The sequence below is a fragment of the Arachis hypogaea genome, chromosome 1 (genome assembly GCF_003086295.3).
Source record: "Arachis hypogaea cultivar Tifrunner chromosome 1, arahy.Tifrunner.gnm2.J5K5, whole genome shotgun sequence".
NCBI classification, from domain to species: Eukaryota; Viridiplantae; Streptophyta; class Magnoliopsida; order Fabales; family Fabaceae; genus Arachis; species Arachis hypogaea.
The window spans coordinates 69,385,085-69,399,197 of record NC_092036.1 but is presented as its reverse complement, the minus strand read 5'-3'; the positions used below and the strand labels follow the sequence as shown (position 1 = coordinate 69,399,197).

At 42.2% G+C, this 14,113-nt stretch overlaps 1 non-coding gene across 1 annotated transcript; it reads right to left on the bottom strand.

Annotated features, from left to right (window-relative positions):
* Positions 1-13,292: 13,292 nt before the first annotated feature.
* On the bottom strand, positions 13,293-13,400 carry LOC112715503 (small nucleolar RNA R71). Its single transcript, XR_003159737.1, has one exon. It is a non-coding gene; the product is annotated as a small nucleolar RNA R71 (small nucleolar RNA).
* Between the last annotated feature and the right edge of the window lie 713 nt (positions 13,401-14,113).

Sequence of the window (14,113 nt, the reverse complement as noted above, 5' to 3'; positions counted from 1 at the left end):
AAAGGACATTAAACTCCCAGATATGACCTTATACGACGGCACTACAGATTCCAGCCATCATCTCAGCAACTTTAGAAGCAGAATGTACCTCACCGATGTCTCAGATGCAGTTCGTTGCAAAGCCTTTCCAACTACTTTAACAAAAACAGCAATTAGATGGTTTGACAATCTCTCTCTTAGGTCCATCTCAAGTTTCAACGACTTGGCTAAAAAATTCTTGGCCAGATTTTCCATCCAAAAGGACAAAGCTAAATATGCTCCGAGCTTACTAGGAATCAGACAAGGGGAGCGGGAAACCCTGCGAAACTACATGGAGAGATTCAACAAAACATGCATGGATATACAAAACCTTCCAACAGAAGCTGCCATCATGGGTCTCATTAATGGTCTGCGAGAAGGGCCTTTTAGTCAATCCATATCAAAGAGGTATCCCACATCTCTGAACGAGGTGCAGGAGCGAGCGGAAAAGTACATCAACATGGAGGAGAACTCCTGATTAGGAGGGACCTCAAAAGCAGGGTTCACCCCTCGGGATAAAGACAAAGATTCCAGAAAAAGGGAAGATTGACATGGAGAGAAAATCAAAAAGTACCACAATTACACCCCTCTTCAGGTGTCTCTTGTGGATGTCTACAGAGAAGTTTGCAACATAGAAAAAATACCACCAGCTCGACCACTCAAAGGCAAAAAAGGAGGAGGAAACCGGGCTGAATACTGTGAATACCATCGGATCCGCGGGCACTCCACCAATGAGTGTTTTGACTTAAAAAAACATCATAGAAATGCTTGTGCGAGAAGGGAGGTTAGATCGATACCTGGCCACCCACGAGGATGAACAAAGGAAAAGAAGAAGAGCAGAAGATGTCGGACCAGCTATGCGATCATCCCGGACACCAGAGAGACACGTCCATATGATACACGGCGGATTCGCCGGGGGAGGAATCTCCAAGTCATCCCACAAAAGACATCTCAAAGACATATATCACGTCGCAGAAAGGAAGGAAGCACCCAACATCCCGGCAATCACTTTTACCAAAGAAGACGCATCCAGCATCACAACAGGACATGACGATCCCATGGTCATGACTATAATATTGGCAAACGCAAATCTCCATCGCACACTGATAGAGGAGCTCTGCCGATATCTTTTTTAAAACCGCCTTTAACAAACTCAGCTTGGAAGAAAAAGAACTCAGAGTATATCCGGACAGCCTGTTCGGGTTAGGAGATACCCCGGTTCAACCAATGGGATATATTTCGCTCCACACAACTTTTGGAAAGGGAAGTCAGTCAAGAACACTCAAAATAGATTGCGTCGTCGTTGACGTAAGCTCAGCCTACAATGCCCTGATAGGTCAGACAACATTAAATCAACTCGGCGCAATATGCTCGACTCCGCATGTATGCATGAAGTTCCCAACCGCAGAAGGAATAGCCACAGTAAAGGCAGACCAGAAAATGGAGTGCTGCTGTTACAACGAAAGTCTAAACCTCAGAGGTGGAGGTGAAGAATTCCACACAATCGAGCTTGGTGGAGTTCGGAGGCGGGAGGAGCTTCGCCCACAACCTGAAGGAGAAATAGAGCAAATTCAGATCGGGAACACCCCGGACCAAATAACCAATGTCGGCACACTCCTAAAAGGGGACATAAAAGAATCACTCATATAGTTCCTACGCAGCAACGCCGACCTCTGTGCATGGAAGGCCGCAGACATGCCAGGTATAGATCCCAAACTAATGTGCCATAAGCTAGCAGTCTATCCAGAATCTCGGCCGGTACAACAAAGGCGCAGAAAGCTAGGACCCAAACGCTCTCAAGCGGTAGAAGAACAGGTACGAGCTCTACTGGGGGCAGGCTTCATAAGAGAAGTCAAACACCCATTATGGCTTGCTAATGTCGTTTTGGTAAAAAAGTCAAATGGGAAGTGGAGAATGTGCACCGACTACCGATCTCAACAAAGCTTGCCCGAAAGATCCTTATCCACTCCCAAATATTGACGCACTGGTAGATGCCTCCTCCGGATACAAATATCTCTCCTTTATGGACGCATACTCAGGATATAACCAAATCCCAATGTACCCACCCGACCCAGAAAATACCTCTTTCTTAACCCCAAAGGCAAACTACTGCTACATTGTTATGCCTTTCGGTCTCAAAAATGTGGGAGCCACTTACCAAAGATTAATGAATAAAGTTTTTTCGGATCACATCGGAAAGGTCACGTAGGTCTACGTAGATGACATGCTAGTGAAGACGCAAAACAAAGAGATGTTATTATCTGACCTGACACAAGTATTCAACACCATAAGACAACACGGCATGCGACTCAATCCCACAAAATGTACCTTCGCAGTAGAAGCGGGTAAATTCTTGGGTTTTATGGTCACACAGAGAGGAATCGAGGCAAACACGGACAAGTGCAGGGTTGTACTTGACATGAAAAGCCCGACTTGTATCAAAGAAGTACAATAACTCAACGGACGGCTGGCAGCCTTGTCCAGGTTCCTGACGGGATCCACAATGAGATTTCTCCCCTTCTACACCACTCTAAGGAAGGGAAAGGAATTTGAATGGACCGTTGAATGCGAGCAAGCCTTCCAAGACTTCAAAAAATTTCTGGGACAGCCACCTATATTAAGTCGACCACGGGAAGGGGAACCACTCATCTTGTACCTTGCATTGGGAAATCAGGCAATAGCCTCAGCACTGGTCCGAGAAGACAACAGCGGGCAGCAACCCATATACTTTATCAGCAAAGCATTACAAGGAGCCGAGCTGAACTACCAGAAAATAGAAAAGTTCGCTTACGCTCTCATAATAACATCTCGATGACTTCGCCCATATTTCCTGTCTCACACCATCAAAATTCGGACCAACCAGCCCATAAAAGGAATCCTACAAAAAACAGACTTGGCGGACAGAATCTTGCAATAGGCAGTCAAGTTGTCCGAGTTCGATCTTCAATACGAAGCTCGGACAGCCATCAAATCCCAATATCTGGCCGACTTCATTGCGGAATTTACGGAGACACCGGAAATCTCCATAGAATGGCATCTATACGTGAACAGCTCCTCAAATAAAACGGGAAGTGGCGCAGGCATAATAATTGAAAGCAACCAGGAGACCTAGATTGAACTCTTCCTCAAATTTGGATTCCCTGCCTCAAACAATCACGTGGAATATGAGGCACTTCTAGCGGGTCTGAAGCTGGATGGGAAGTTGGAGCTCAAAAACTTATCATCTTCAGCGACTCACATGTAGTCACGTCACAAATAACAGGCAGCTACCAAGCCAAAGATCGCACTATGAAAAAGTACCTGGACAAAACCAGGGAACAGCTCAGACAACTCGGAGAGTACAAGATTCGACACATACCCCGAGAACAGAATGCCCGAGCCGATGCACTCTCAACGCTATCCAGCACCAAACCAGGAGGCAACAATAGAAGCCTTATCCAAGAAATTTTACAGAAACCATCAATCTCAAAAGAAGAAAAAGTCCTAGCTATAACAGGTCGCGATCAGGGATGGATGACCCCCATAATCAATTACCTCACAACGGAGGCCCTCCTTACAAATGAGAAAGAGGCAAAGAGGTTAAAACGGGAAGCACAATACTATACCATCATAAATAACACTTTTTACAAAAGGGGGATTTCAACACCATTGCTGAAATGTGTGCCGACTTCCAATGCTAAAGATATCCTAGAAGAAGTGCACAGTGGCATTTGTGGCAATCACCTCGGAGCGCAAGCACTCGCCAAAAAAGTACTTCGGGTAGGATTCTATTGGCCGACGCTACAAAAAGAAGCCACATAATTTGTAAGGACATGTTCGCCATGTCAGAAGCATGCCAACTTTCACGCCGCTCCGCCAGAGGAACTCATCAGCGTAACCTCACCCTGGCCATTTGCAAAATGGGGCCTCGATCTCCTCGGACATTTTCCTCAAGGATCAGGGCAAGTCAAATTCCTCATAGTAGGAATAGACTACTTCACAAAATGGATCGAGGCAGGGCCCCTAGCTAACGCCATATCACAAAAAAGTCGGAAATTCCTATATAGAAACATCATCACAAGGTTCAGAGTTCCACACTCCATCACTACAGACAATGGTACCCAGTTCACAGACGCAGGCTTTAGAAAACTAGCGGCCGACCTGAATATAAAACAACAATTATATTAGCAGGGTTAAAACAGAGGCTACAGGATGCAAAGGGAGCCTGGGCCGAAGAACTCCCACAAGTCCTATGGGCATATCGAGCGACTCCACATTCCATAACAAAGGAGCCACCTTTCCGATTAGCTTACGGGATGGAGGCAATGATCCCAATAGAAATGGAAGAAGGATCACCCAGGGTAATCCATTTCAGCGAAAAAGCCAATTTCCAACTATAAAGGGAAGAGCTCGACTTACTTCCGGAAATCCGAGGAAGAGCTCGGATAAGGGAAGAAGCATTGAAACGACGAATGGCCTCCAGATACAACCGAAAAGTAATACAGCGGGCCTTCGATAAAGACGACCTCATCCTAATCCGAAATGATATAGGAGCAACTCGACCTGGAGAAGGAAAACTGGCAGCAAACTGGAAGGGACCCTTCCGAGTCATAGAAGTACTGGGAAAGGGCTACTACAAGCTTTCCGAACTCGACGGGCGAGAGCTTCCTAGATCATGGCACGCCTGCAACCTAAGAAGGTACTATAGCTAGGGATGACAAAAGCTTTTGGACAGCGCACGCTCTTTTTCCTGAAAATATTTTTTAACGAGGTGCCATGCCAAGACCTACAAATCACCTGACTTAGGAAATTAACTCTTCATCTATATTTGTATTTTCTTTTAATAAAATTTGCTCAGATTCTCTACAAATGCTTAAGTCGTATTATTCTAAAAACATTCATCGTCCGATTGTAAAGCTACAGATCGACAAAAAGTAAAAACCGAATTCACTGTGCGATCACGATAAAAACAAGGGCTAAAAACCCAAATTCTACGAAATCGGCAAAGATGAAGACAGAATAATACAAGAAGTTATAGAAAGTGATCCATAGAAAAGACCTGACGAGGTCCTAATAAAATGGATTGCTATAAAATAGCTTAAAGGCTGGACGGCACAAAAGTCGGACCAGTCACAAAAACCCAAGTTATAAGTAAAGCCCTGGAAAGAGGTCTGGCCAACCCTATAAAAAAGGATTAATATAATTTCGAAGAGCCCGACAGGACGAAGTCGGACTCCTACAAAAAGTTACAAAAGATAAATCCCTGAAAGAGACCTAAATAAGGTCCAAAAAAGAGGATTATCAAGTAACTCGACAGGGCCCGACATGACGAAGTCGGCCCGGATAGATTAAAGTTACAAAAGATAAATCCCTGAAAGACACCTGAACAAGGTCCAAGAAAGAGGATTATCAAGTAACTCGACAAGGTCCGACATGACGAAGTCAGCCCGGAAAGATAAAGCTACAAAAGATAAATCCCTGAAAAAGACCTGAACAAGGTCCAAGAAAGAGGATTATCAAGTAACTCGACAAAGCCCGACATGACGAAGTTGGCCTGGAAAAGATAAAGTTACAAAAGAGATCTGAACAAGATTCAAGAAAAAACGATTACCTAGTAACGGAACAGGGACCGACGTGAAAAAGTCAGACTAAAGCTACAAAAAGTTATAAAAAGTAATCCCAAGGGGCTGCTAGAAATAACTCAAGAAAAGATCAACTGAGAAAATCAGCCAACAGAGGGCAGATTGCTCGACCCGATAAGACCTCGACTTCGCCAAAAGCAATCAAAAGAGGATGAATAAAAAACAACTCTGAAAGATTCCAGATAAATGCTAAAGAAAGCTACAAGCAAGCATATTGTGAAAAACAAGGCAGTTACCATAAAACAAAGACTCAAGAGGCCGCTTGAAGCCAACCCCAAGAGCAAGAGAAACTATTTTGTTTTTCAAAATAAAGGTGCTAAGAGCAGCAACTATCAACAATCAACAAAACACCATTTACAAAAAAGAGTTCAAAACCCACAGGCCGGGCTATACACAAATCTATCAAGGATAATCAAAGAGAGTCCAAAGGCTTCCCAGTAGCAGCGTCAACATGAGGTAAAGGAGGACAAATCTGAAGAGGCACCGCATCCACTGTCCCGTCGCCTAGATTCAAGATCTGACAGTCAGGATTTGGCTCAACTACGGTCGAGGGGGCTGAAGGAACTGGCGGGGCAGAGGCTTTAACAGGAAGCACAATAGGAGGTTCAATATCATCATCGGGATCATCCGGGACAATCTTGTCATCCTTTACTATGTTATCAAGACTAACAATAGTCAAATCGGCACCAAGGGTAACAATCCAGAACTGCTCTAACAGATTCTCGTAGGCGGCAGTCACGCTACCCACAAGATGACCCTGAAGCTCGACATAATCAACCCGAGCAATTTCCAAGTCATCTCGGAGACGCACCAACTCCCTGTAAGCCGAGACATAGCTATCCTTGTGCTTCAATTCCATGTCCTCAGCCAACTTCAAAGAAGCCGCTAAGGCAATAGAGCTAGCCTTCTCACCCTCCAGTTCCTTTTCTACCTTCGCCAACTTCACCTCCAATTCCTCCTTCAGACCCTTGATCCGATCAAACTCCGATTTAGCCTCCTCCATGAAAGATTTAGTAGCATGAATCGGGATACCCTGAATAGTCTGAAAAATGGCCGCACCCATATGTGCCATCTTCACACTATTTTTGGTAATGAAATCTAGGTGCTAAAGAAGGCAAACATCATCCATAGAAAGCCCACCATAAGGGGCAATCTGTTGGTCGACAAACTCAATAGCATCTAAATTCGGGGCATCCAAGTTAAAGGGCTCAGATATTTTCTGCTTTTTCAAAGAAGGAGCACCAGAAGCAGCAGCGGAGGATTGTAGGGGATCTGCCAGACGAACCTGAGGAGTAGGGATCACGTTCCTCGGGACAGGGGAACTCGGCACGGGTGGCTTCATGATGGTTTACGAGGACCCCTCCCCAGCTGCCTTGACCGAGATGTTTTGTGCAGCGGCTGCCTTCCTGGCCTTTTTGAAAGCCTTCATGGAAATGTTGTTCTTCGACATTTCTGAAATCCAGAAAAGACAGAATCAACAAACAAAAGTCAAGGATCACAGGGGTCAAATAGAATAAAATGAAAACATATCAGTCAGTACCCAGCACTTTTCGGACCAAAGATGGGTCCCTCAGAAATTTCTTAGTATCCAGATGCGGAGGCTCCCCCCAAATATCCTCCAATACACTCACAAAGGCCTGCTCGACCTCATCTAACATCTCCCAAGTATACCGAGGCACCATGACATTCTTTTTCCACTCAAGAGGAAAAGTAGGTTCATCATTTTCATCAAGAAAAAAGGGGCGAACCCCCTCAACAGCTCGAACTTTAAAGAAATAGTTTTTAAAGTCCTTAAAGGACTCGTCATACATGGCAAAGACTTTGTGCCCTTGAGCAGATCTAAAGGAAATCCAAGAAGCTTTCTTTTTTGAAGAAGCCCCAGGCTTGGCCAAAACAAACAAGTAAAGAAAAAGAGTTAGAGAAGGCTTGATGCCTAACTCTTGACACAGTAATTGAAATTTTTTTATAAAACCCCATGAATTGGGATGAAGCTGGGATGGAGCAATGTTACATGACCACAACAAGTCGATTTCAAAGGTAGAAAAAGAAAAAATAATGTTCAACTGACTAAAGAAATATTCATAAGCATAGAAGAAGGGACGCTCCCCCTCGACTGAGGTGGGAAAACAAACTTTTTCGTCAGAACCAGGCGCTACAAGCTTATAATCCCTCTCCTGGGCACCGCTACCACAAACCCAATGATGTTTTCGCAGCTCTATACAAAACTCAGAGTCCACCATAGAAATACACAGAAGAACCATAGAATCCACCCAATCAGCTATGCCCTCGGGACCTGGGAAGACATCTCAACAATATTTTTGCGAGAAGTCATGAGGCCAACTAGTCCTACAATAAGAAAAAGAATATTGGATTACTAAAAAACATCTCGGACCACAGCAAAACAACTTGACCACACAACCCAGCACAGTATAAGGAACAAAAAGAGACCCCAGGACCTACACAAAAGATCTAGGGGCATCCTTTGGAGGCAACCACAGAACAAGAACCCAAAGGGACCTACAACTTCACACCCCAGCAACGACCCTTTTTTTCTCTTAACCAGAAATCACCAAGAAACCATCGTCTCCATTCCGTAGAAAAAAATACCGACAAAACAAAGCCATCAAAGGAGCAACCTTTTTTCAAAACGTAGCAACATGCAAAACCTTAAAAGCACTAAACTACCAGGAAATCCAGCCGAAAGCACACAGAAGGACGAAAAGAAAATCAGAAAAGATACATCGTAGTGACAGTCAAGCATGGTAGTATGAAAAGATTCAAGCTTTCCAACAACAACTTAGGCAAAATCAAAACTTTATTGAAGAATCACATTCCAAAAGTAAAAACAGAAACAAGGAAAAGGTTAAAGTTTTCCAAGCATACAAAATCAAGGCTTCATCAAAAGGATCAAAAACAAAAGTAGCAGAAATAAAAAGGTGAAGAGGAAAGCAAAACCAACCTGGAAGAAGGAAGAAAACTTTGAAAAAGGAGTAGCAGAGAATCAACCACAAAGCGAAAAGCACCAAGCAAAGGCCAAAGCATCACAAAGAAACGAGAGGTGCAGGACAGGAAACGGCGAAAATGAAGGGAAGTTACAGGGAAAGGAAAACCGTCTCTTGGATACAAAATTTGAATAACGAAAACCAAGAGAAACGGAACAAAAACAAATTAATGGGGGCATTAAAAACCCTCGCGCATTCCCAAGGAAAAAAATGCTAAAGGCAAAAGCACGCGCTTTCAGAAGAAACGGAACAGAAACGTTCCGCATTCAAGAAAGAGCTCTACGGAAGATAAAGCGACAAAGTGCTCGAGTTCGGCTTTACCCAAGAAGGCTTGAAGTCCTAAAACCACAACTCGGCCTCCAGATAAAAGACCAAGCTCGAGCAGGGGCACTGTTCATACCCTGGGTCGAGCTGTCTGACCCGGGATGTTCTACAGACAAAGCGACCGACCTCTTCAGGTCAAGACAAACCCGATCTCTTCTCAAAAGAGCTCGGCCAAATCCTAGGAAGGCTCAAACAAAGGGCCCAAATAGAGGAACACGTCCCAAATCCAAGGGTGGCCAAAGCCCGTAGAGATAAAGGCGGTTCCCTTGAAGATAAGAGGACCCCAGTCAAAGATAAGATAAAGATAAGATAAGATAACTAACTTATCTCATCCAAAAGTGGTCACTCTACACCATTATAAATACACTGGAGCACCCAGATATAACTCATACTCTGATTCTACTCAATACCTGCTTAATACCCTTGCTAACTTAAGTATCGGAGTCCCTTGCAGGTACCCCCCACCCTCCGGGAACGAAGGAATCAGCATCACCACCAAGTCTAACAAGTCGGACCCAAACCATTCCAACCAGTACAGAAGATCTCGTCAGAGATCGACCTACAGTTTCAGGTAACCCTCAGAACAGTGGTCAATTGCCACTTTGTAGTGTTAGTGGTGTTCACATTTACCACTAACGCTGGAGCTCCCTTTATCTCCACGTTAATGATGAGCGGATAATTTATACGCTTTTTTGCATTGTTTTTAGTATGTTTTTAGTGTGTTTTAGTTAGTTTTTATTATATTTTTATTAGTTTTTATTTAAAATTCACTTTTCTGGGCTTTACTATGATTTTATGTGTTTTTCTGTGATTTCAGGTATTTTCTGGCTGAAATTGAGGGACCTGAGCAAAAATCAGATTCAGAGGCTGAAAAGGACTGCAGATGCTGTTGGATTCTGACCTCCCTACACTCGAAGTGGATTTTCTGGAGCTACAGAAGCACAATTTTCACGCTCTCAATTGCGTTGGAAAGTAGACATCCTGGGCTTCTCAGAAATATATAATAGTTCATAATTTGCCCGAGATTTGATGGCCCAAACTGGCGTTCCAAATCAGCTCAAGACTGCCCGGCGTTAAACGCCAGAACTGGCAAAAAAATGGGAGTTAAACGCCGAAACGGGCACAAAAGCTGGCGTTTAACTCCAAGAAAAGTCTCTACACATAAAAGCTTCAATGCTCAGCCCAAAAACACACCAAGTGGGCCCGGAAGTGGATTTTTATATCATTTACTCATTTTTGTAAACTCTAAGCTACTAGTTCTCTATAAATAGGACCTTTTTGCTATTGTATTATGAATCTTTGGATCAATTTAGATCTTAGGATCATCTTTGGACGTCTAGTTCTTAGATCATGGGGCTGGCCTCTCGGCCATGCCTAGACCTTGTTCTTATGTATTTTCAACGGTGGAGTTTCTACACACCATAGATTAAGGTGTGGAGCTCTGCTGTACCTCGAGTATTAATGCAATTACTATTATTCTTCTATTCAATTCAGCTTATTCTTGTTCTAAGATATCACTTGTTCCTCAACTTGATGAATGTGATGATCCGTGACACTCATCATCATTCTCACATATGAACGTGTGCCTGACAACCACCTCTGTTCTACCTTAAATTGAGTGGATATCTCTTGGATTCCTTAATCAGAATCTTCGTGGTATAAGCTAGAATTGATGGCGGCATTCTTGAGAATCCGGAAGGTCTAAACATTGTCTGTGGTATTCTGAGTAGGATTCAGGGATTGAATGACTGTGACGAGCTTCAAACTCGTGATTATTGGGCGTTAGTGACAGACGCAAATGAATCACTGGATTCTATTCTGACATGATCGAGAACCGACAGATGAATAGCCGTGCTGGGACAGAGCGGGTTGACCATTTTCACTGAGAGGACGGGACTGTAGCCATTGACAATGGTGATGCCCAACATACAACTTGCCATGGAAAGGAGAAAGAAGGATTGGATGAGGACAGTAGGAAAGCAGAGAGACGGAAGGGACAAAGCATCTCCATACGCTTATCTGGAATTCTCACCAATGAATTACATAAGTATCTCTATCTTTAGTTTATGTTTTATCATTAATCCTCCATAACCATTTGAATCTGCCTGACTGAGATTTACTAGATGACCATAGCTTGCTTCATACCAACAATCTCCGTGGGATCGACCCTTACTCGCGTAAGGTTTATTACCTGGACGACCCAGTGCACTTGCTGGTTAGTTGTGCGAAGTTGTGATAAAGAGTTGAGATTGCAATTGAGTGTACCATGTTGATGGTGCCATTGATGATCACAATTTCGTGCACCAAGTTTTTGGCGCCGTTGCCGGGGATTGTTTGAGTTTGGACAACTGACGGTTCATCTTGTTACTTAGATTAGGTATTTTTCTTCAGAATTTTTAAGAATGAATTCTAGAGTTTCAAGGTGATGTTCTCATCATCACCAAAGCTGATTGATTTTTATCAATTTAGCTCTTGAATATAATGTTCTGCTGAAGCTTGGCTAGCCATGTCTAATCTTTTTAGACTAAAGCTTTAGACTAACATTGCATGATTCTGGAATTCTCATTAAGAATTTTGAATCCTTTATTTTTCTTTCTCCACATAATTTTCGAAAAATCCAAAAAAAATTACAAAGTCATAAAAATCAAAAATATTTTATGTTTCTTGTTTGAGTCTAGTGTCTCATTTTAAGTTTGGTGTCAATTGCATGTTTCTGTTCTTCTTGCATTTTCGAATTCATTCATGTGTCTTCATTGACCTTCAAGTTGTTCTTGATGATTTACTTGCTCTGATCTTTAAACTCTCTTGTTTTGTGTGTTTTGTTGTTTCTCATATGCATTCTCAATTTGTTAGTGTCAGTATTATACAAACTTCTAAGTTTGGTGTCTTGCATGCATTGTTTATTTGATCTTAGTTTCATTTTGATTATTCCTCATCATTAAAAATTCAAAAAAAGTTTTAATTTGTGTCTTTTCAAGTCAATAATATAGAGAATTGAAGATTCAGAACATACAGCAGAGGAATTACACAGAAAAAGCTGGGCGTTCAAAACGCCCAGTGAAGAAGGAAAACTGGCGTTTAAACGCCAGCCAGGGTACCTGGCTGGGTGTTTAATGCCCAAAAAGGCAAAGTTTTGGGCGTTAAACGCCAGAATGGACACCATTCTGGGCGTTTAACGCCAGGATGGCACAAGAGGGAAGATTTTGTTTTTAATTCAAATTTTTTTTCAAGTTTTCATAATTTTTCAAAATCAAATCTTTTTCAAATCATATCTTTTCAATCATATATTTTCAAAATCAATTTCTTTCTATTTTCAAAAATACTTGCTAACAATTAATAATTTGATTCAACATTTTAAGTATGTTGCCTTATCTGTTGAGAAAGGTTTAATGTCTGAATCATATCTTTTAAATTTCTTGTTAGCCAAGTCATTAATTTTAAAAATCAAATCTTTTTAAATTGTTTTTCAATCATATCTTTTTAATCACATCTTTTTCAAAATAGTTTTCAGTCATATCTTTTTGATTTCTAATTTCAAAATCTTTTTCAAAAATCACTTAATTTCTTTCCCACTCTTAATTTTCGAAAATTCTTCCCCTCTTCTCACATCCTTCTATTTATGGACTAACACTCTTCCTCAATACACAATTCGAACTCTATCCCTCCCTCTTGATAAGTTCGAATTCTTCTACCTCCTCCTTCTATTCTTCTTTTCCTCTGACACCTCAAGGAATCTCTATACTGTGACATAGAGGATTCCATACTTTCTTGTTCTTTTCTTTTTCATATGAGCAGGAGCAAAGACAAAAGCATTCTTGTTGAGGTTGATCCTGAACCTGAAAGGACCTTGAAGCGAAAGCTAAGAAAAGCTAAAACACTACTCTCTGTAGAGGACCTAACAAAAATCTTCAAACAAGAAGAAGACATGGCAGCCGAAAACAACAACGCCAACAATGCAAGGAAGGTGCTGGGTAACTTTACTGCACCTACTCCCGACTTCTATAGGAGAAGCATCTCTATCCCTGCCATTGGAGCAAACAATTTTGAGCTTAAGCCTCAATTAGTTTCTCTAATGCAACAGAATTGCAAGTTCCATGGACTTCCATTGGAAGATCCTCATCAGTTTTTAGCTGAATTCTTGCAAATCTGTGACACTGTCAAGACCAATGGGGTTGACCCTGAGGTCTACAGACTTATGCTATTCCCTTTTGCTGTAAGAGATAGAGCTAGGATATGGTTGGACTCACAACCTAAAGAAAGCTTGAACTCTTGGGAAAAGCTAGTCAATGCCTTCTTGGCAAAGTTCTTTCCACTTCAAAAATTGAGTAAGCTTAGAGTGGAAGTCCAAACCTTCAGACAGAAGGAAGGTGAATCCCTCTATGAAGCTTGGGAAAGATACAAATAATTGATCAGAAAATGTCCTTCTGACATGCTTTCTGAATGGAGCATCATAGGTATCTTCTATGATGGTCTGTCTGAATTGTCCAAGATGTCATTGGATAGCTCTGCTGGAAGATCTCTTCATCTGAAGAAGATGCCTGCAAAAGCTCAAGAACTCATTGAAATGGTTGCAAATAACCAATTCATGTACACTTCTAAAAGGAATCCTATGAACAATGGGACGAATCAGAAGAAAGGAGTTCTTGATATTGATACTCTGAATGCCATATTGGCTCAGAACAAAATATTAACTCAGCAAGTCAATATGATTTCTTAAAGTCTGTCTGGAATGCAAGCTGCACCAGGCAGTACTAAGGATGCTTCATCTATAAAGAAGCTTATGATCCTGAGAACCCATCAATGGAAGAGGTGAATTACATGGGAGAACCCTATGGAAACACCTATAATCCTTCATGGAGAAATCATCCAAATCTCTCATGGAACGGTCAACAGAGACCTCAACAAGGTTTTAACAACAATAATGGTGGAAGAAACAGGTTTAGCAATGGCAAGCCTTTACCATCATCTTCTCAGCAACAGACAGAGAATTCTAAGCAGAGCCACTCTGACTTAGCAACCATGGTCTCTGATCTAATCAAAACCACTCAAAGTTTCATGACTGAAACAAGGTCCTCCATTAGAAACTCGGAGGCACAAGTGGGTCAGCTGAGTAAGAAAGTTACTGAACTCCCTCCTAGTACTCTTCCA